At 36.4% G+C, this 20770-nt stretch overlaps 1 long non-coding RNA gene across 1 annotated transcript; it reads left to right on the plus strand.

The window, feature by feature from the left end:
• Nucleotides 1-210: 210 nt before the first annotated feature.
• On the plus strand, nt 211-18951 carry LOC128851422 (uncharacterized). The gene is made up of 3 exons (XR_008448799.1): nt 211-338; nt 17714-17848; nt 18851-18951. It is a non-coding gene; the product is annotated as an uncharacterized LOC128851422 (long non-coding RNA).
• The last annotated feature ends 1819 nt before the right edge of the window (nt 18952-20770 follow it).

A 20770-nucleotide genomic window follows, 5' to 3' on the forward strand; every position in this document is an offset into this window, starting at 1 on the left:
CTGAGTACACCTCTCCTTCTCAGTCAGGGAGTCTGCAGCTGCCCTGTAAGTAGAGTCTTACCAGAATTTGATTTAAATAGATATATTAATTTGAAATAAATGGCCCTTTTGTGTATATATACATTTTAAAGTTATGGAGCTGTCTTATTAATTAATGATTCAGAGCGGTGATTGAATCTGTTTTATTTGATGCACAACAAAGTAAGGCCAAAGAAGAGATTGTGATGAATCATAAAACCCCAAGCAATGTCCTGACCAGCTGCCTGGCTATAATCACCAGGAGATTTGACCTTGCCTCTCCTATCCCTCCCTGAAAGCAGCCTTGCCCAATGATTCAGGTCAGTGCATGAAGCTTTTTCCTGCTAACTTTCCTCTATAATATCATGTTCAATGTATAATTTCTTTGTTAAAATCCTTTTCTTGTTATGATGAACATGAGAATCAAGAATGTTTCTATCACCTATTGTAACTGCTAGTCAGATTTATCAAGAAGAATGATTATTACGATGCAGCAAAACAATATTTTAGGAGGTTTTGGATAACAATAGATAATTTGCTTTTCTATGAATGCGTAATTCAATAATATAAAAAACTAGTGTTAATCAACCTTACTTTTAAGGATTTCAGTGCTTTGTTCCTGTATTAATGCTTCTTTAAGGTTGTGAAATCCAGAGGTTTGACATTATAGATTAGTGATTGATGTTACCAGAGTTAATTTGCCATTACTGTTTTCAGGAACACAGTCTGAGCTCTCTAATTTCTCTGTATTTCTCTGCTTTATTTTGCAAAAGCTTAGGGGGGAAAAAAATCAGCAGCTCTACATGGAATGATGTGGTGGGTAAAAGTAGAATTGGTAGAATTGATGATCCTGTAAATCGCCAATGCCACCATATTTTTTCTTTCTTTTTTTTTTCTCTCCTTTTTTTTTTCTTCTAAATATCAAGAAACATTCAGCGTGAAAGAGCCTTGTACTATTTGTACAGTTTCACTGAGTTTATCACTAGAGGGCACTGCATACTGACAGTAACTCTTCCCTTTCCAATTTTCAAAGCTTTATGAGCACACAGCTCGTTCGAAACTCTGCTCTGATTTCAGACTGGAGACTATTAGCTCTATATACCCTATGTATAGCAAGATATTTAGTTTAGAATAGGAGAAAGACTAAAAAAAATCCCAAACCCCACTGAGTAAGAAGAAAAATACACTCTAATATTGGCTAAAGATATTAATAAAAATAAAAATTATTTAGTAAAATGGTCTATTGCTAATGTATATGCAAGGCATATTACATCTTATTATTATTATACCCCCCAATTCCACACCTCCTAACTGATTTTAAAAATGAGCTCTCTTGGAAACTTCTGTAGACCTGCTAAAGTGTCTTGTAGTCTTATCTGACAGGTAAGAATATGTGCTTTTACTCATGCAGACATGCCTGTCTTTTGTAATGAAAAGTGTTAAGTTCAGAGGACTTAGCAGCAGATAGATTGCCTAGGAAGTGTAAAAGTTCCACATTTACCAGGAAAGGATTACAGGAATGAAACATTACCAAGTAAAGTAGTTCACTGTTTACCAACTTTGGCCTATGGGACACCCTCTGAAACAATTCTTACACCCTTAGTTTACGCTAACCTGTAGAATAGGTTCTCCAAACTTATACCGAGGAGGAACTCACGCTGTACAATGTCACCAGATAGTGGGCCCAGTGTCATCTTGCAGACCATACCCAGATGGTTAGTGAATATCTCCAAGAAGGGAGACTCCACAACCTCTCTGGACAAATTGTATCAGTGCTTAGTCAGTGTTACAATAAAAAAAGCTGTTTCTTTAAGTTCACAAGGAACGCCTTGTGTTTCAGTTTGTGCCATAGCCTCTTGTCCAGTCACTGGACACGACTGAAAAGACCCTGAATCCATTTTCTTTGCACCTTTCCTTCAAGTATTTCCACACATTGGTAAGAGCTGGATCATCTGTTCTATGATGAAAGGCTGAGAGAGTTGGGACTGTTCAGCCTGGAGAAGAGAAGCCTGTTGTCATATTAGAAATGACTTGGTACAGACGCTTCCAGAAATACTGCAATGCCAATGTCTCTGTAACTACTGCTTCTTGATCCAGGTGATGGTGGCAAAACTAGAAAGATCACTTGCAAACAAAAAGTAAAATCTGATTTTTTTAAAATTTCTTCACAAGAGGAAGAATAAAAGACCTTTTTTTGAGTCTGACTGAACTGGGAGAAAATCTATTTATTACTTTATTCTTGATCCCCTGCTAAACCAAGGTAAATGTCATGCAAGGTATTGACATTTTAATTTATATTAGACTATGAACTAGTTCAGAAAAAAAATAGAAGAAAACACACTGAACTCTGTTAGAATGCAGTTTCCAATGAAATCCTTTGTGTACATATTCTGAAAATGTCTGCTAGCCTGCACATTTTTAGTATAAAGTGATAAAGTCAATGGAACAGCTCATATGCAACAATAAACCAAGATCTGCAACCGACTACTTTGCCGATTTGCCATGCAAAACTGACATGAAGTTGATGAAAGTTGTATCTGCCAACACATTGTCTGTCACAGATAAATCAGCAAATATTATCACATGAATATTAAAGTTTGCAGCTCATTGTCAGTATAACTGTAATTACAATTGTAATTATAGTTGCACAGTATGTTTTTGAGACCTACTGTGTGTCTAGACATGCTTTAAAGTTAATCCTGTTTTAAGCATCGTTGTCATGTTGCTGATATGTGTCATCTGGACATATTTTTCTGCAGCACATGAAACAAAGACAGACTATACAAAAATATACTATTTGTCCAAAACTGAATTACTTTTTAGGATTATCATCGGTACTAAATATCATATTGCTTCTAATAATTTTTTTGGGTGAGAGTATATGTACATACATATATACATATGTAACTTAGAATATACATTCTGCATTTATTTTTGAGAAGAAAGCATCCGTTTATTATTGTTACTCATTATTTTGATATTATAATCTCAATTATATCAAGGATAAGGCTAATCAACAATACTAACAGTTAGAAAAATAAAACTATTTCATAATTAAAACCTGTAAAAATTTTCTGGCAAGATGGTAGATAGACGCAAATTTTGTTAGAGTATTGAAGTGTGGGTCCATTATTGCTACTGATTTTAGCATATTTGCGCAGCTTTAAGTGAATAGGCATAGAATTAACTAAATACATTAATAAGCCAGGACCTTGACAAATAAACCTTTTTTTCTTCTATAGGCAGGGTCTAGAGTCCTATTTTTTCACAATATATGAGTGCAGGTGCAGTCCACATCAACACACTCAGCTTATTTGGGCTGTGCAGTTGGCTGTTACAGTTGTTCCCCTCTCCTTGGGGATGTATTACTATAAAGCATTATGTCAGTTTTTTGTTTAAAACAAGAAGCTCTAATCATTTTCTTTGTGAAAAATAATCTTTAACCAGTAAAATGTTGTGATCCTGATTACTAGGGTTGAGCTTGCTCTAATGTGTCATTCTCTGAAGCTCAAGGATTAGTCATGCTCTCTGAGGCTCTTTAAAGCTCTTTTTGGGACACTGTCAAACATTCACAGCATCTGTTGATGTTGGAAAGGAGCATCAGTTAAATTCACGGTTACAAGGAGTTTACAATACCTGGCAATCAGCCCACAAAAGTGATTTTGTTTACTGGCAGGGTAATTTTTGATGGATTTTAAGCTTTACTCCTATGTATTCTCTCTGTATCTTATATCAACAATTTTAGTCCTTATTTCTCCCACTGCAAAGTGAGCATAAAATGATTGGACAGGAACGATCACTGTCACAGTACCTTTAGTGAAGTCACTTTACTTTTAGTTGAGACAGGCTAAGGAATCATGAGCCATACCCTTGGCTTTGATCTCATGTCCTGTAAAATACATCAGAATTTATTTCCAGTTCTATGGACAAACCAGATACAACTATCTGAGCTCCATTGCAGGAAATACAGCATTACAGCTGCACGGAACAAAGAAAATTCCTGACTTGATCATATTCCTGGGTGTAATGTGTGGTATCTTAAAAGAACATCATGACACTCATTCCAGAAAGAGAAGACAGCCCTTTGAATAGCCTTGAATGATTGTATTACCAAAGATGATAGAAGTGAAAAATGTTCACTGAGGTCAGCATGTGACAAATGAGGACTGCATGTGACTAATATTATCTGTTTGTTATGAAACTGGAAAGGTAGTTAAACATAGACATTGAAAGCTTTACTTTCAGCTCCCTACTTAAAAATGCCCAACACTGAATGTAATAGAGCAGATTTTTAAAAACTATTTTGGAACAAAATTTTGCTGTGGTGTTATTGTTACGTGCACTTACAAAATCTATGTCTCCATATGCATCCAAAATTCAAGGCAATTAATATTATAAACACAGCAATCACATTGTTAGTTTGTGAGTCATCGTATTCATACTTATATTGAGTCTTTTCTGTTACACAGTTATCTTTAGGTTCTTCTAACTATTTCCTTTTTCCTCTTCCATCATCACTGATTCTTTTAATGCTTTATTGTTTTCACTGGCCTGACAGGAAAGAAAGTTCTGTCTTTCTTTTCTATTTCTGGTGTGTTGTTTTGGGCCCATCTAATGCTTTCTTTTCAAAATATATCACATGCAGCTTTTAATTTAACACAGGGAACTGCTCAGATACCTGATGAGATGTTTGCTAAAGGTTAGGGTATGGCACACAAATACTACCAAAGTTCATTTAGTTTGGCAAGACTGTACTGAACAAAATCTCTTTTGTGAATTCTTTTTGAGACATTCAAATGCGTGGAAGTATAGTGATCATTAGGGACAAGGGTCAGGTAAGGTAACACAGAATAACACCTTTCATCTTTTTTTTTTTTCACGAATCAGATAGAAACTGAATAGTTTTAGCTGTTCTTCGTTTTCTCTTGTTTCTCTCCTTTAAGAGTCAAACTAAAATTTGAAGCTGGGAAATGACATCTGATACTTGGTTAATCATATAGTGTTACCAGACAGTCATTCTTTCTTAAAGCAAATAAAGCTAAATTATAGAAACCAGTTCTGTAATGAATAAATGGCAAACATAAAATGGCATTGCAGATAATGTGGGTCTTGAAGATTCTTTATCCTTACTGGTTGATACCAGAAAAATGTAGCAGGCTGTACTAGGCTGATTTTAATGAAATCTAAATTGCCACCTGATTTCTGAAGTACAGAAATTAGGGTAATAGCAACAAAGCCCCTCTATGCATTACATACAGATAATTAGGTGTGATAAACAAGAAAACATTAACAAGACAACACTTTTGATGCAGAAGATGGATGATGATATTGTCAGCCATTCAAATAGTTGTAAAATGTGCCTATCAAACACAATCGTTCCATCCCTGGGACCATTTTACCTGCAAAAGTGGGGAAGTAAATCACATGAGACAGATTCCATTGACTTTGCAGGAAAGAGAAAGACAAGCCTTTTTTATTGCTATTGATGTTTGCTCTTATTGACTAAGTGTTTGCCACGAGCTCAAGTACCACTAGACACATAAATACAAGGAGAACCTTGTGTGTGTCCTTTATCTGACTGGGGGAAACAATTTGCAATTTACATCCAAGGGATCTACAGAGTCTCTCCAACACACAGAGCGGTTTGAGAAGAGTGTGCTGAAAATTGGTTCAAATAGTCCTCCTGTCCTACAAAGTCCTTGCTGAGTTCAAAGAAAATGTTTTCCTTTATAGTGCATAAGAAAACATTTGACACTCTGTCACTGTGATTTCACTGCCTGAATTATCTCTGAACTTTGCTAAGTCACAACCTGATGTAGTTTGCTAATGTTATATTTTGTGGAGACGCTAGGGCGTGGGGTTACTTTAAAAAAGACTGATGCAGTAATTCCCTTCCTCATTTCTTTTTGTGGGGAAAACAGCCCTAATAAAAAGTGTGCAATGGCAGAAGAAAATGAGAAAAAAATGTAATGTCTTGGGTGATTAAGAGGAGAAATCTTTCTGAATGATAAACATACAAGTCAAAATCCATTAATATAATAAAACTGAGTTGTCACATCCATCTCTAGAATCTACAGAGGAGCTCATAGTTCCAGAAGAGATAACAGACTTCAGCTGCTACATCTAACTAAGTTACTAATTTAGCTCTTGAGGAAAAAATCTGTAATTTATTACCATGGGTTCCCTGTCCATACTTCTCAGGAGGGTTATTACAGTTAGATCAATTTGGGATTGACTAATAGCAAATAGAGAATAGAGGCTTTCAGCCAGAACTATAGTTGAAGTTCTGGGAATAGAAAATGTGTTCTTGAAATGAATGGCCAACTTAATTAACCATTATTTTGCATAGGCCTCAGCTTATTTCAAAAAAGCTTTACAAGTATAAATCTTTCCTGTGCTATCTGTAGTAAATTGGTTATTGTATATTGCATGCTATACAGATATAATACAGGAACTCACATATAATTTGCATAAAAAGCCAAATTTTGGCTTTTTTTGTGACTTATTCATTGTCAAAGCTTAAGTAGTTAAAAAAAATTAAACTGAAAAGACATTCTAAGTCTATTTTCATCTACTGATGAAGTATAATGGGCTTTATGATGGAATACAGTGAATCCTTACAAAGCATAACATAGGTAAAATTTTTTTAGCACTGTTAGGCAGCCAATACCTGTCTTTTGGGTAACTAAAATAAGTATAATATAACCTCAGCTACAACAGTGCAGTAAAAGTGAATAGATTACTTCCTTTTCTAGTATTTTTTTTTAATTTACATAGTTGGTGTAATAGATATAATACTATAGCAAGAATAACTGATTCAGTCAGGTGCAGTTTTGTTAGGATCAGAAAAAACGTGGCTGACTGTGAGAAAATTGTATGCAGTTTTAGAGCTAAGTGAGTTACCTAGTTTGAAGTGGTCTTTGGAACACCTGGCATGCATGCCCTTGTGCTTAAAAAGAGAATGGGTAAATTTCAGACAGAAATTGATTTTGTTGCTGAAAGAATTACAAATACAAACTTTGAAATATGGATCTATATCCACTCCTGCAAGGTGACACTCCGTTGACTTCACTTGATACTTGCTTTACTGAGAGTTGGTCCAATAGATTATAATGCAGACTATGTAACAGAGAAAAATATTGGTGTCTATAAGGCTGATGTTATAATATTGTTTTAATTAGACAGGATGAAATGAAAAGCTTTTCCTCTTTTCCCCCCTTTCTCTCCCTTTCTCTCCCTTTCTCCCTCTCCCTCTCCCTCTCCCTCTCCTTCTCCCTCTCCCTGCAAATTGCTTAAACGATGCTAGTCTTTGCAGTATTGATCAGCTCATAGATGGAAGTTAAGTGGCTATTCTTAAACTGCTTTTATTTTTGTCAGCCTGTTGGTTTGCCTTTTGCTAATAAGACAGCTTTCTAATCATGCCATTCTAACCTGAAGAAAATCTATGAAAGGCATAAATAAGAGATGGCTCCATTCAGCTTATAGCTAGTGTTTGTCCCGAGTAGAACACTCTCTAAGACATTTGTCATTATAACTTGAAAAGGTTTATGGCCCTAAAAGCAAGGGTCAGAGACTGGTTATATATACTTCTGCATTGCACATAACCACCATTTACAATCACAGCGGAGTGTGAAATGGTAGTCAGATTTTGATGCTTTTGTTTCACTTGTCCTTTTCTCATTTAATAAATTTTATGTACCAATACAGAAACTGCAATGAAACTTCCAGATTTCTCTTTTGAGTGATGAGTGACAATGTTGTTCTGCAAAGGTGGACTGCTTGATGATTTGCGCTGTTCTGCCTTGGAGAATAGGAGAGGGAGAAGGGAGTGAAATAAAACCCCTACATTATTAGATTTAGCTTTTGTGAGCCTCCAAGTATGTCAAAGTTTTGCATTTAGCACACAGTTCCGAAAGAAATATCTGTTAAATGTTCATCTGATAAAGTCAAAGAGGAGTAGATACTGATTGAGGAAATGAGTTAGAGCAACTTGGGGTTTGGGATTTCAGTGCTGTTATTTCAGAGCTATTTAAGCTAATGATGTTTGTGCAGGTAATTCTAGGCTTGACTCAGAATTCACTGAAGACAATTGGAGCCCTTCTGTCAACTTTAGTAGTATTCCAAATAGGCTTATAACTGAACCAGGATAAAAAGCCAATTGGGGAGGAATAGCCTCCCCAAATGTCTTCATTGCTTACATATATGTGTTTTTATTGTATGTAGATACATAAAAAAAAAGTCTGTCTTCATTGCTTGCATGGAATCAGTTGCCTAATGCCCAAGAGAACATGCATTATTTATAACCCTTCCTTGTTTTTTTTGAGCATATAGGATTTTAACTAATCACAGCAAACAGCTAGTTTTAACACACTGAAAACAAATGCATCCATGATATTTTTCGAATGTTTTCAGCATAACAGCAATGAGGATTTGTGGCTTTTTGTGTGTATACACGCTTGAGAAGTCAAAAAGGCGTTGCTTGGACCACTCTATTCTTACACAGGTTAATTAGGAGTCTGAGTATAATAGAGAGATGACGCTTTCTGAAAGTTATTTTCTCAATCGTATGATCACCTTTAGAAGACTTGTAACTGCACAGTACTTACTGCTTGGCAGTTGAAAAACTTGACATAAATATTTGTGGTTTAGACCTTAGCCAATGCTTGAATTTTACAGCCTGCCTTGTCACACCAGCTGAGCCATGGACTGAAATTAGCATAACCTTGAATGCTCCAGCTGGGCTTGTAACAGAGATTTACAAATACAATTTCAGCAAGCAGCGGCTAGAATCTCACAAAAGTTTTTCTTAAACAATCTAAAAAGCTTAAATCCATCTCTCTTCTTCCAATAACTCAGAAGATACATTGTGAGATGACCTAACAACTCCCTTGACAAGTGTGTTGAAAGGGAAAATTTTGTATTGTGATCAGGGTGCATACAAACCAAACAAATATTCTGTGATAAAAAACAAACTAATTAGGAATTTTGGAGCAGAAGAGCTGCAGTACCTGGCAGACCCCTGCTATTGAACTGCATGATGCTTTTCCACATAGACCTTCCCCCTAATTGTGATGATTTATTTTTATCCTAGAGCAGTTAAACCTCATTGTTATGCTGCCTGCTCAGTGCTGCCTTTGCCTGGAGACTGCTATGGCTTAAACCTCAAATACATTAAACAAGATACTGTAAATAGTGGCATGAAACCTTGGAAGAACTAATGGGAATGTGAAAGAAGCATTATAGTTTAAAAATGGAAACTGTATACATGAAAACAAGTAACCTCTGGAACAGAAAAATGTGTGGGAGAATGGAATCTGTGAGGTCAGCTTGTTATGCTTTCATATTCTAATGAGGAAACCTGGAAAACCACATCTATTTGAAAATATTTGGTAATGGAAGATATTTTTTTCCTGTGTTGCAAAAGTGCCCTCCTCCCTGCTCTTCCCAAACCACATCAGGGAATAAATACATCAAAACCTTCTGATAAGTCCTCTAAAACCTTTACGAGCTTTATATGTACCTTGATTTTGCAAAGGGGTCAGCTAATTATGCCTACCATGGATTTCTGCTCAATTAGTGCATGCAGATTTGTTGGTAGTCTACTGAATTTCCTGTTATTGCAACAGCTTCACAATCAAAAAGATTACAGAGAGAACATCTTATCAAAATATTGTTATAATCAAATCTGGAATTTCAGCTCACCTAGGATAAGAAGGTATGACTAAAGTTTATTCATGAGGGAAGGTGCCAATGCAGGTCGAACAAAATTGCACAGTTGCTTTTGGGCATTGTGAGTAGCTCTTATGTGCAAGGTACTTTACAGCTAATCAAACTGTACTTCGTATATCAGAGCTGTCTCAAGCTCTCACATAGGACTAGTTAATGGAACTGGAGGGTAACGTTATGGCATTCTGTGAGGGCTGCCCTGTGCCAAAAGGACAGTGGTCTTCCAGGTGGGCATACTCCCTCTCTGGCTGTTACTTTAGCCACAATGTGACTCACTGCAGCTGAAGAAAGCAGGCTGATCCTTGCTGCTGTGGCCACAGAAAAGACCATCATCACTCCTTCCCTGTACTGTCTCATTAGTTTGTAGCTTGGATTTGAGGAAGGATCAGCTTTCGGCACACATAGAAAAGTTGACCTGAAATTATGATGTTATAAAATTGCCTGCAAATCTATAGCTTTCTATTGCGGCAAGATTATTGCAATGTGAGAAAACTGTTAGGCATGGATTGGGATTTCTTATGTGTAAAGACTGAGTCAAAATTATCCTGTGAAAAATTTAGAAAAAAATTTGAAAGCTACAGAAATAAACGGTTCTTAGTTTAATATTGATAAACACGAAAATTAGCCTTATTAATGCTGAAACAGGAAATAATAATTTGATGTAGATATTGGAGGCTCTAATCTCCTTTAATATAATATTAAAGCTGGGCCTAGTCACATGGAAGGAAAAATAAAGATGGTAAATGTCAAAAGAACTGTTCAGATACAGAACAGCTAGAGGCAGTGGTAAGAAAAGCACCACATGCAAAAAACAGGGTGGCAACAGTGCTAAGCAAGCATGTTAAGAGATTGAAATTGGTACTTGAAAACAAAAAGGAAAGCATTAAAAAGACCAATAATAATGCAGCAAGGGAAAACCATAAATTACCTGTGGTCAAAATGAAGCTTATGAAAGTTTTAAACATCTGATAAGAAGAGGACTGTTGGGACTAGGCAGTGGAACAAAGAAGCAAAGGTGAAGGCTGATGCAGATTTCACATGAGATTGGTACTATAGTTAGACATTTTTTTAATTATGTGAGGTACAAGAAATCCTGAGAAAACAAACACTTAATAAATGGCCAGCATTATTTATTCATAGAAGACAAAGCCAATGGAAAAGGAGAAAATATTAATTAATTTTTCACTTTGGGATTCCCATTAGAGTATGTAGAACAGGTGCTGAAGGCAAATAAATGTCTTACATTGCAATTGGACATTACCATAGACAATTGTAGTTATAGAAGAGAAGTAATAAAAAAACCTGGGTAGAATACATACAATCTTATGATATAGGCCATAAAGGAATTATCAATTCTATTTTTTCCTGCAAAATAAGGATTATTTTATTAGTATTTATTTTATAGTAGTCCCATGTACAAACTTCCGAACAGACATTTGAGGTCTTTGTCCAAATAACCTCTTATCTCAGCATTTGTGTTGTATCTTTGTGTTTCTGAACCTTTCTGGAATGAAACTTGATACTGCCATACCTTCTTCCCACCTCTTCCCACTGGATGCTGTTTCCTGATCTCGTCTCCAGTCTCAACTTTTATCACTCCCTCCGTCCTCATGTTCTGATGCTTCCTTCGTGTTTACCTTCATCAAGAGGAAAAATCACAGAAACTTCAAAAAATACAAACTTCAGAAGTTTTGCACCAGACACTGCTATCATCATGCCTTACCTGTAATCTGCTCTACAGCGTCCTTTACCAAACTGTGTGGCCAGAAGCATTATTCAATACAACATTACTTTTGACTGATTCAGAGTGGAAGTTGAACAAAATAGTGAGGAACAAAACCCTAGGCCTTCTATTTTATCAATTTCTAGTCTGGAATTGAAGATAGGTAGAAGACTGGAAATATCTTTCTAATGTGTTTTTATACGTTTTTCAGAAGTATTTCTAAGATTCTGAAAATTAAGAAGGAAAATCTTGTTATTTGAATAGATATTCAGATGCAAGATACTCATCTGAAAAGAGTAGCAGCTGGTGGAGTTGGTGGAAGCTTGGGATCAAGTCCCAAGTATCATAGGTCAGATATTGCATAAGCTTCCTCTCTAGAAATCGGCTTTTCAGAACATAGGAAGTTACTGATATTCAAGTCTTTTGGATCCTATTGCAAAGAATACAAACAACAAAAATGATAGATTTTTCACTTGCAAGCTCCTTTCTGATGAATAGGAAGTAATTACATAGGAACAACTGTTGAAATGAGTTTTGGAACTTATTCCCTTGATACCAATGATTTGAAAGTGATGAAAATAATAAGATAATAAATCGATGCAACTTCTGCTATGCATAAAGTCAGAGAATGAACTGAAGCTCATTCCAACACACACCAGTCACTTTTCCAAAGCAGAAGATAGATCCCATCTATGTGTGAACCTCATGAGGTTCTACAAGGCCGAGTGCAAGGTCCTATACCTGGGCTGGGGCAATCTGAGGTTTCAATACAGGATGGGGGAATGAAGTGATTGAGCACAGCCACGTGGAGAAGGACTTGGAGATGCTTATTGATGAGAAGCTCAACATGAGCCGGCAATGCATTCTTGCAGTCCAGAAGGCCAACTGTATCCTTGGCTGCATCAAAAGAAGCATGGCCAGCAGGTCAAGGGAAGTGAGTTTCCCCCTCTACTCTGCTCTTGTGAGACTCCACCTGGAGTATTGTGTCCAGTTCTGGAATTCCCAAAATAAGAAGCATATGGAATTGTTGGAGTGGGTCCAGAGGAGGGCTACAAAGACTGTCAGAGGGCTGGAGAACCACTGCTATGAGGGCAGGCTGAGAGAGTTGGAGTTGTTCAGCCCGGAGAAGAGAAAGCTCTGGGGAGACATTATAGTGGCCTTCCAGTACCTGAAGGGGGCCTACAAGAAAGCTGGGGAAGGACTTTTTACAAGGGCTTGTAGTGTTAGGATGAGGGGGAATGTCTTTACATTGGAAGGGGGAAGATTTAGATTAGATTTCAAGAAGAAATGCTTCATTATGAGAATGGTGAGACACTGGAAGGAGAGGGCACAGGAAATTGTGCCCTCTCCTTGGAAGTGTTCAAGGCCAGGGGGGACAGGGCTTTGAGCAGCCTGGTTTAGTGAGAGGTGTCCCTGCCCATGGCAAGGAGGGTAAGAACTAGATGATCTTTTAAGGTCCCTTCCGATCCAAACCATTCTATAATTCTGTGATTCTACGATTAATTATGTAGGCATCATCACTTACTGATCATACTCAGATACAGGGCAAGAAGAAGGATTTCTTCACTGGGGGGGGAAGTTAGATATTCCACAAATTTTGAACAAGGTATCTTTCTCGTTTTTCTCAACTAAATAGTATCCATTTTTTCTGGAACAATAAATGAAGCATTCATAATAATTCATTCATTATCAAAACCATTAAAGTACTTTCAGATTTGGACATTTTTCTGGAATAATGTGTATGAAAAATTGACAAATTTTCTGCCATAGTTATATTGCTCCATAAAAACTTTGCAGGAGAGAAAGAGTAGCTTTAAATAGCCCATATTATGTCATTTGAAAACTAAAACGTCACAGAGGCACAAGTCCATAAGACAGGGTTTTATATAAGTTTTATAAACTTGTTGAAGTTCCTAATTTAACTGCAGCCATTCTTCAGCAGTGAAATCTAGTTCAAAGAGGACCTTAGAAACCCAGCTCAATTTTTTTCTCAAAAAACTTGAAGGAGGTCGAAGTACACTTTTCTTTAGTGAGATCTTTAAGAACAAATCGCAGGGTAATGGAAAGATGTTTAACAGGCAAGGGAATTCAGTAAAACTTTACACATATCTCAAATATAATAAAAAGAATAACATTTTAACAGGAACTTCTCATAGTTTGTACCTCTGTGGAGACAATGACAGACAACAGACCAATTTTGAAGGTATCATAAACCAAAGATTTTCAAAGTCATCCAGCTATTTTAGACTCAGTTCTGTTTAAGAGTCAATCCAGCTAGCCCCATGCCTCTTTTTACAGATGTACGAGTCCTAGAATTTGTTCAAATAGATAAGAAAAAAATATTCTGTTCATTATATTTTTCTCCTTCATTTTATTGTATTTTCGTTGGTTATCTTTTTCTCCTTTCCATCAGAGTACCTTCTTCTTATTAGTTACAAAGTAAAATGTAAGCAAGTAGATCTGCGAAGAATAAGTATCTTTTAAAATTGCCAAACAACTTCCTTATTTCCTTTTAGTTTACTTTTCAGAACTACCTTTTTGATACATGTTTATTACTATACTGTTGTATTAACTGAATAAACTGAAATTGTTGGTAACATACTCTTTAGTCTATACATAAAGTATGCTTATTTCTTAATGGTTCCTTTATTTATCCTCCAATTTTCAGTTGCTCAATTAAATAGTGTTTTGGCTATTTGTTCTTCAAATTTCCTTTCAGACTCTGTAATTGCTCTATTACTTACCACACCGTATAGTCTTTCTACTGTCTTATTTTTGGTAGGATATCTGAACATCTATTTGTTTCAAGAAAATTAGGAGGGCTGTTTTGTTTTGAACGTATGAATGTTTGAAATAAAAAAGGGGATGCTTTTTTTTCCTCCTCATAATATCTGTTGTTATCAGTGAGATTTAAAGAAGTAAATTGATACTGTGAAAAACAATAGTTCTCACTTGTTGTGTGGCATAATCGTTTGAATGAATTCCTACATAGTTCTCAACAGCAAGAGGCAGACCTGAATGGCACTGTCAGAATGGTAGGAGCTGAGGCAGCTCACTGTCAATGACCAGACATCAACATTTTCCAGGTGACAACTGAAAGAAAAACTAAGAGGTAGAAAGACATGTGCAACTGACCTGAGATAGAGGTCTGATGTGCCAGACAAGAAAAATGGCCATTGAATGGTGATAAAAAATCTGGAAAATATAAACAAATAATGTTGCTACATACTAAGCTTATTTTTCTATGGTAAGTTGTGGCTTTTAAGTTTCTAGCTGAATAAGAATTGCTAGTGAGTTCTGCAAAGATGTCCAGTAATGCTGCAAATGCCATTTATTGATCACTTGGCTGGGAGGCATATCTCTTTTTTATTTGTACTCAGTGATAGCTTATTTGCTGCAATGGATCTATTTTTGATCTTTTAAATCCATCTCTTGTGCAGCTCTCATGGTATACAGTAGTATTACAACCATAATATTTGTCTTGGAGAAATGGGGTTAAATGTGGGACTGGTACCCTAGAGGTACGACAGTCAGCCCTCTCAGAAAAATTGTGTCAAATGTTTTTTCTTTCAGTCTCTGAGGTCTGCTAAGAATATCAGCTGTCTAGCAAGAGAAGATTCAGGATTATACATTATACATACACAATTGTTAGGATTATACAGAATATCAACCAAATATTTTGATTTTGTACAGCAAATTGCTAAATGATTTTAGTGAAAGGAATTTGATGTGACTTTAGGATTCACCAAGTCAGACCACACAGACACTTTCATATAAGACAGAGGTTACAGAAACTGCTATGTATAGCTTCAGGGATACCAGCTGTGCCCTACATAAAGAGACAGAACTTATGTCACCAGGCTACTTGAGGACTCTGTAATGTGCTCACAAATGGCTGTACTTGTGGGGTGAGTGAAAATCTTCTACTGACTGACTTGCTTCTGAAGATGGCAAGAATTCATTCAGTATTACAAAAGTCCAGGATTTCCTGTGTCAACTGACATAGTACTTTACAACACCTGGGTTTGCTCACTTTGAGTCACAGAATCACAGAATCACCAGGTTGGAAAGGACCCACTGGATCATCGAGTCCAACCATTCCTAACACTCCCTAAACCATGTCCCTAAGCACTTCATCTACCCTTTCCTTAAACACCTCCAGGGAAGACGACTCGACCACCTCCCTGGGCAGCCTGTTCCAGTGCCCAGATTCTTTCTGTGAAGAATTTTTTTCTGATATCCAACCTGAACCTCCCCTGGCGGAGCTCCAGGCCATTCCCTCTTGTCCTGTCCCCTGTCACTTGGGAGAAGAGGCCAGCTCCCTCCTCTCCACAAGTGTCAGCATGTTCGAATCCTGTTTCCTATTGACTAAACAGCAGAGCAGCCAGGTACCCTCCATTAACTGCTCCTGAGGCAAGCTGAAGAATGAAAATACCACCTCTCCAGGCACTTCTTAAGACTCCCTCTCAATGACAGCATGGAGATATGACGGCTATGTACGACAGCTTGTCAAAACTCTTCTGGTCTCTACAAGCATGAGTCTTGCCTGACCAGGTGAAAATCCAACTGTTGTTCAAGCAAGCAGAAAATGCTTAGTTTTTAGCAATGGAAAGATAGAGAAACCCTTATACAAACAGCATATGCAATGTCTTTATGAGCCTTCTGAAAGATCTCCCTGCAATATCCAATGGTAGACTTTGTTTGTGATCTTCTTTTCACTGGCCATTGTTCATGTTTGGCTCCAGCTAATTTCAATCCTTTTGTAGTGATTTACACATTGTCAGTGATGTACTTGTGCATCTGAGGGGAGGAGGCAGAAGAGGGAAAATGACCAGGGAAAAGGACATCATCTTGCAGAAGTCTAATATCCTCAGGATGATAGCTCAGGGAACAGGATAAATTAAAAACATTTCCCAGCCAGCATTCACCCGAGGGACAGTCCATGTCTGCCTCACTCCTGCTGCTCATTACACTCTACTTTTGCAGGCAGCGGGCAGCCCCAAGACGTATTTCTCTGAGGACGTCTGTTGAAAAGACTCCTGCGTTCCAGCATGGTGGTGTGTTGTTTATTTATGGTGCTGCTGCTGCAGCAGGCATGGGGCCTCTGCAAAAGCACACATGGCTCTGAAAGATGATAAAACAGCCAGAAGGCTTTCTGCGTGTTTGTGTCACAAAAGACTCTTCAGAGAGAAACTGCTTTAGTATCTGAAGAATGAAGTGCTATTTCAGAATCTGGAAGATGAGTTTTTTTCTAACTCTACAGTTGAATGATTTGTCCATATTTTTTATGTAATAAAAAAAGCATCACAGTATGTCTCCTTGCTTACTAAGAGACCATTTGAATTTTTTAATACTTAAACCAGAAAGATTGCATAGAGCTTATTGGCCACACTGATGTGAACACAGACATATTTTTTTATTTATCTGGGTACTGAAAGGGTCAATTGAAAAAACTTTCAAAAGGAGCGTGAGGAGGAAGTTGAACTGGGGGGTTGTTAGTCACAATCTAATATAAGGGTGGGCTGAGGGTTCAGACACCAGATTACCAAGGCTTGGCTTCATCTCCTACTTGACTACTCCAGTTTAAAGGTCTTTATGATTTTATTCCTAAGCCTGGAAACTACTTTTAAATGCTGGTCTTTTTTCAAAGGAACTGTTTTTGTCCAAAACTCATTATAATTTCTTTTGTAGCAGTCAGCTGAGATTCCTAATCTTAAAGAAAAAGAGATACAAATATTTGTATCACAAAGATAAAAACTCTTTTTATTAAGATATTTTCAAGTGATTATGGAGCAACTGATATAATGAAGTCAGCTTGAACATAGGGTTGTCCTCCCCAAAATTGTAGAGTAAGCAAGTCAAGTGTTGAACAAGCAGTAGAGAATTTCCCATAGAACAGAAATTAATTATGCATATTAATATGCATTTTTAGAATTAATTTTTATTTTGAATGAGCTGAAAGTGCAATTAAAAAAACTCTTTTGCAAAGCAAAACTACTCCTGAAGCTGTATTTACAAACATTGAATCTTTACTGAAACATAACACAAAAGTTGAAAAAGTACTTAGTCATTGTACAATCAAGATATTGCAGATCACCTGTAGGTAAAGCTCTGTTTTTAGTGGCAGATTCTTATAAAAAATGTGATATAGAGAGACATTACTTTTCTATGTGTAAGTATCCTATTAATTTTAACAGCTAATATTAATAATTGTTATTTATTGTTATTTACTAATTTCTATTAAAGTAATTTCCAGGTTGAATGTTCATCCCACTATTTACTGAGCATTGGACAGTTTTCTTTGGAAACACTGGTGGCTGGAGATCACCCATTCTGCACAGACTACCTTATTTCCAGCTTCTAAATCAATTCCTGTGGCAGGTAGGAGAGGCTCTGATAAATTTTTGGTCGATCTGCATATTAATGTTCTGCTCTTAAGGTTTATTTTACTTTGCGAACAGAATACTTTTGTTGCCATTTACAGACAGCTCTACCGCTGGTGCTAAAAAAATAAGTTTATATAAAAGCATATGTTTTGCAATAATAGAGCAAAGCTAAAAAGATGGATTAAAAAACAGTATAAATTCTTGCAGTTATATTCAAGAATGATGATATTCCTTACCTACACTAATGTCTTAGTTTATAAGGTACAGTATTGAGTCTGCATGCCCTGCCTCATTTGTAGCAATCCTTAGAGAAGAGTGCATCTTTTTACCTCCAGCTGTCCCGCATCACACAGAGTAGCTGCCTATAGAACTTCTATCTCTCAAGATGGATTAATCTCTTCTTTTCTTTCACTTTCTGTTTGTGTGATCTGAATTTCTTACGATTTGAATACTAGAGTATCACACAGTTTAGTGAGGTATTGTATTAATTCTCTCCACTATTCTTTGAATATTATTATTTGATATCTTGATAAGATAATTGCTGGTTGCAGAATACTGTCTACTGATTAGTGCCCCTGCTTCAAGCGTGTAACTTTATGAATTGCACATGAGAAACATGTTTTTGTTAAATTTCTTTATTTTATTTGGCAGTCAAATTTGTACTGACTATCACAACAGCTAGAACGGCACAAGTCACTTTTATTTTTCAAAAAATAAGCTACTACTGTTAATAACTTCCATATTATGAAAATAACAAGTAACATGGAATAAGAAAAGACTAAAAGAAAAACTCTATTTCTATGTTAAAAGCATTATTGTTACTATTTCAGAACATGGACTCCAGGGAGGAAGGCAGCTGTTCTTTTCTTCTTTTTGAATGTGGTGCTAAGGAAGAGATATTGTATTGATAGTGCAGATGAATGGACTCCAGTGCTATATGGGTAATACTTGTCCAAGTCTCCGCAGCTTACTCTCAACTGTGTTTATGTCACCTCAGGCTGTGAAGTTTTAGCATTGAATAGTGTATTCACTTCAGCACCTATTCAACTTATGGAGTACCTGGGGCAACCATGGGACAGAACCGGTCAAATTATTTCCAGTGAGTAATAACGGATATGAATTTTCTCAGCTTTGTGAATCAGTCTTACTTTCCTTTAAGGAAAAGATCTTTAAATGGTAATACAATGTGCATTTGAGGCACCCTATTTCTCTTCTGTTCCTCTTACACAGCATACAGGCTTTATATATAAAATGGTACTGTATTCTCTTTCATTCTATGAAATACTGGTATCTATCCATCAAAATGTAGAAAAATAATTGGGCAAATAGTCTTTCTAACTGTATAGTTGGCCACCTAAGGCATATGAAAATATTTTTGTTCCCTAAAGTGAATATTCAAGGAGTGTAATGAAGTGAAGTATGAAACACTGTAACAACTTAAATGATTCATATATAATCAAGAGAAATACCAGCATGTAAAAGAAATATTTTTGAACAGAGATTTTAGATCTGTAAATATTTACAAGTTTTAGAATTTGAGACAGAATGACTGTCTTTTGGATCTCAGTGAACTGAGTTTATACCTTATAAAAGTTTTTCTATATGTAATATTTTTTAGATTGTTTGTTCAGCTTTCTCAATGACACTAACAAATTTGATAGTCTTCTTTACCTGGGAAATTGAGCAGTGACTGATTTTACCAAAAACATAAAAGCATCAGAAAGGCACTGGATAAAAACCTACTCAAGGAAAAGGAGGAAATCATCATCCATGTTACAGGCATACTGGAGAGGTATTGTTACTCCCTGTCCATTTGCATCATTGAAATATTTTCTTTATAAATTTAGTATCTCTACTCAGACCACTGACAGCTGAACTATTGCAAAAATACCTGAAATGACCTGAGATGCAATCTCTGTGGTTTGGCTGTGAGTACATAATGGACTGCCTGGCAATTGCAAAGGTTGCCTTGAAAGGTATTGCAGTCTTGAGCAGAAGCACAAGTTTTCTAATATTGATTAGGAAGATGTGTTGTATATCATATTGCACCCAATTCCCTTCACCTCTCAGAAACGTCATGACATACTAACTATTACATTTACTAACTGTATTTGCAGTGTATGGGATAAGTTCCTAGAGAGGAGGATCTGGTCTGCATCTTTAAGGCAAATATATTTTAAGACAACTGCAAAATCACAAATATAGTAGACTTTCACTGAAAATTGTCTAGATTTTAGGGTAACCAGAGACACTATAAAATATTTTCCACACAAGCCTCACCCAGCCTGTAGAAATATATAGAAACTTCAGTTTCTCTGAGTGACAAAATTCTTTACCAACTTTGTGAGGGAAGAAACTCTACCGATGTTTGACTCATGCTCTGATATACTAAAAACTAGGATTTTGAAGTTAAGTTTAAAAAATTCCTATAAGTAGTCCTCTTTTTTTTTTAAGAAAAAGCTATGCAAAATACTGATTTTTTCATCTCAGTTTTATTTCACCAAGATATAACGTAAATATAAAAATAGAGGCTTCATACAGAATGTACATCCTTCATCTGTAAAATCAACACCAGTTGAATAAAATTTAATCCAGCAAGCCTAATCTGTTTATAGCACAGACTAACTTCTTCATATATTTCACTGCTGCAGAAGCCAGTAGTCTATGGCTCTGAAAGTGAAAAAGGAGCTCTGTTAATTTATTAGCAGGTCTAGGTAACATGCTTGTAATGTAGTGAGCCTACCTTAATGCTCCCTGGCTGATGAGTCTGGAAGAGTATTCTCTGTGGTACACGCGCTCATAGTTCACAGAGAAAGAGATATTTCAGTTTTGGGATAAACATCTTAATTACATCTCTGCAACAGAGTCTGTGTCTGAAAGAAGTAGGAGCTGAAGAAGTCAAAAGGAATGCTTCTCC

Source organism: Cuculus canorus, chromosome 2 (assembly GCF_017976375.1).
Source record: "Cuculus canorus isolate bCucCan1 chromosome 2, bCucCan1.pri, whole genome shotgun sequence".
In the NCBI taxonomy this organism is placed as follows: domain Eukaryota; kingdom Metazoa; phylum Chordata; class Aves; order Cuculiformes; family Cuculidae; genus Cuculus; species Cuculus canorus.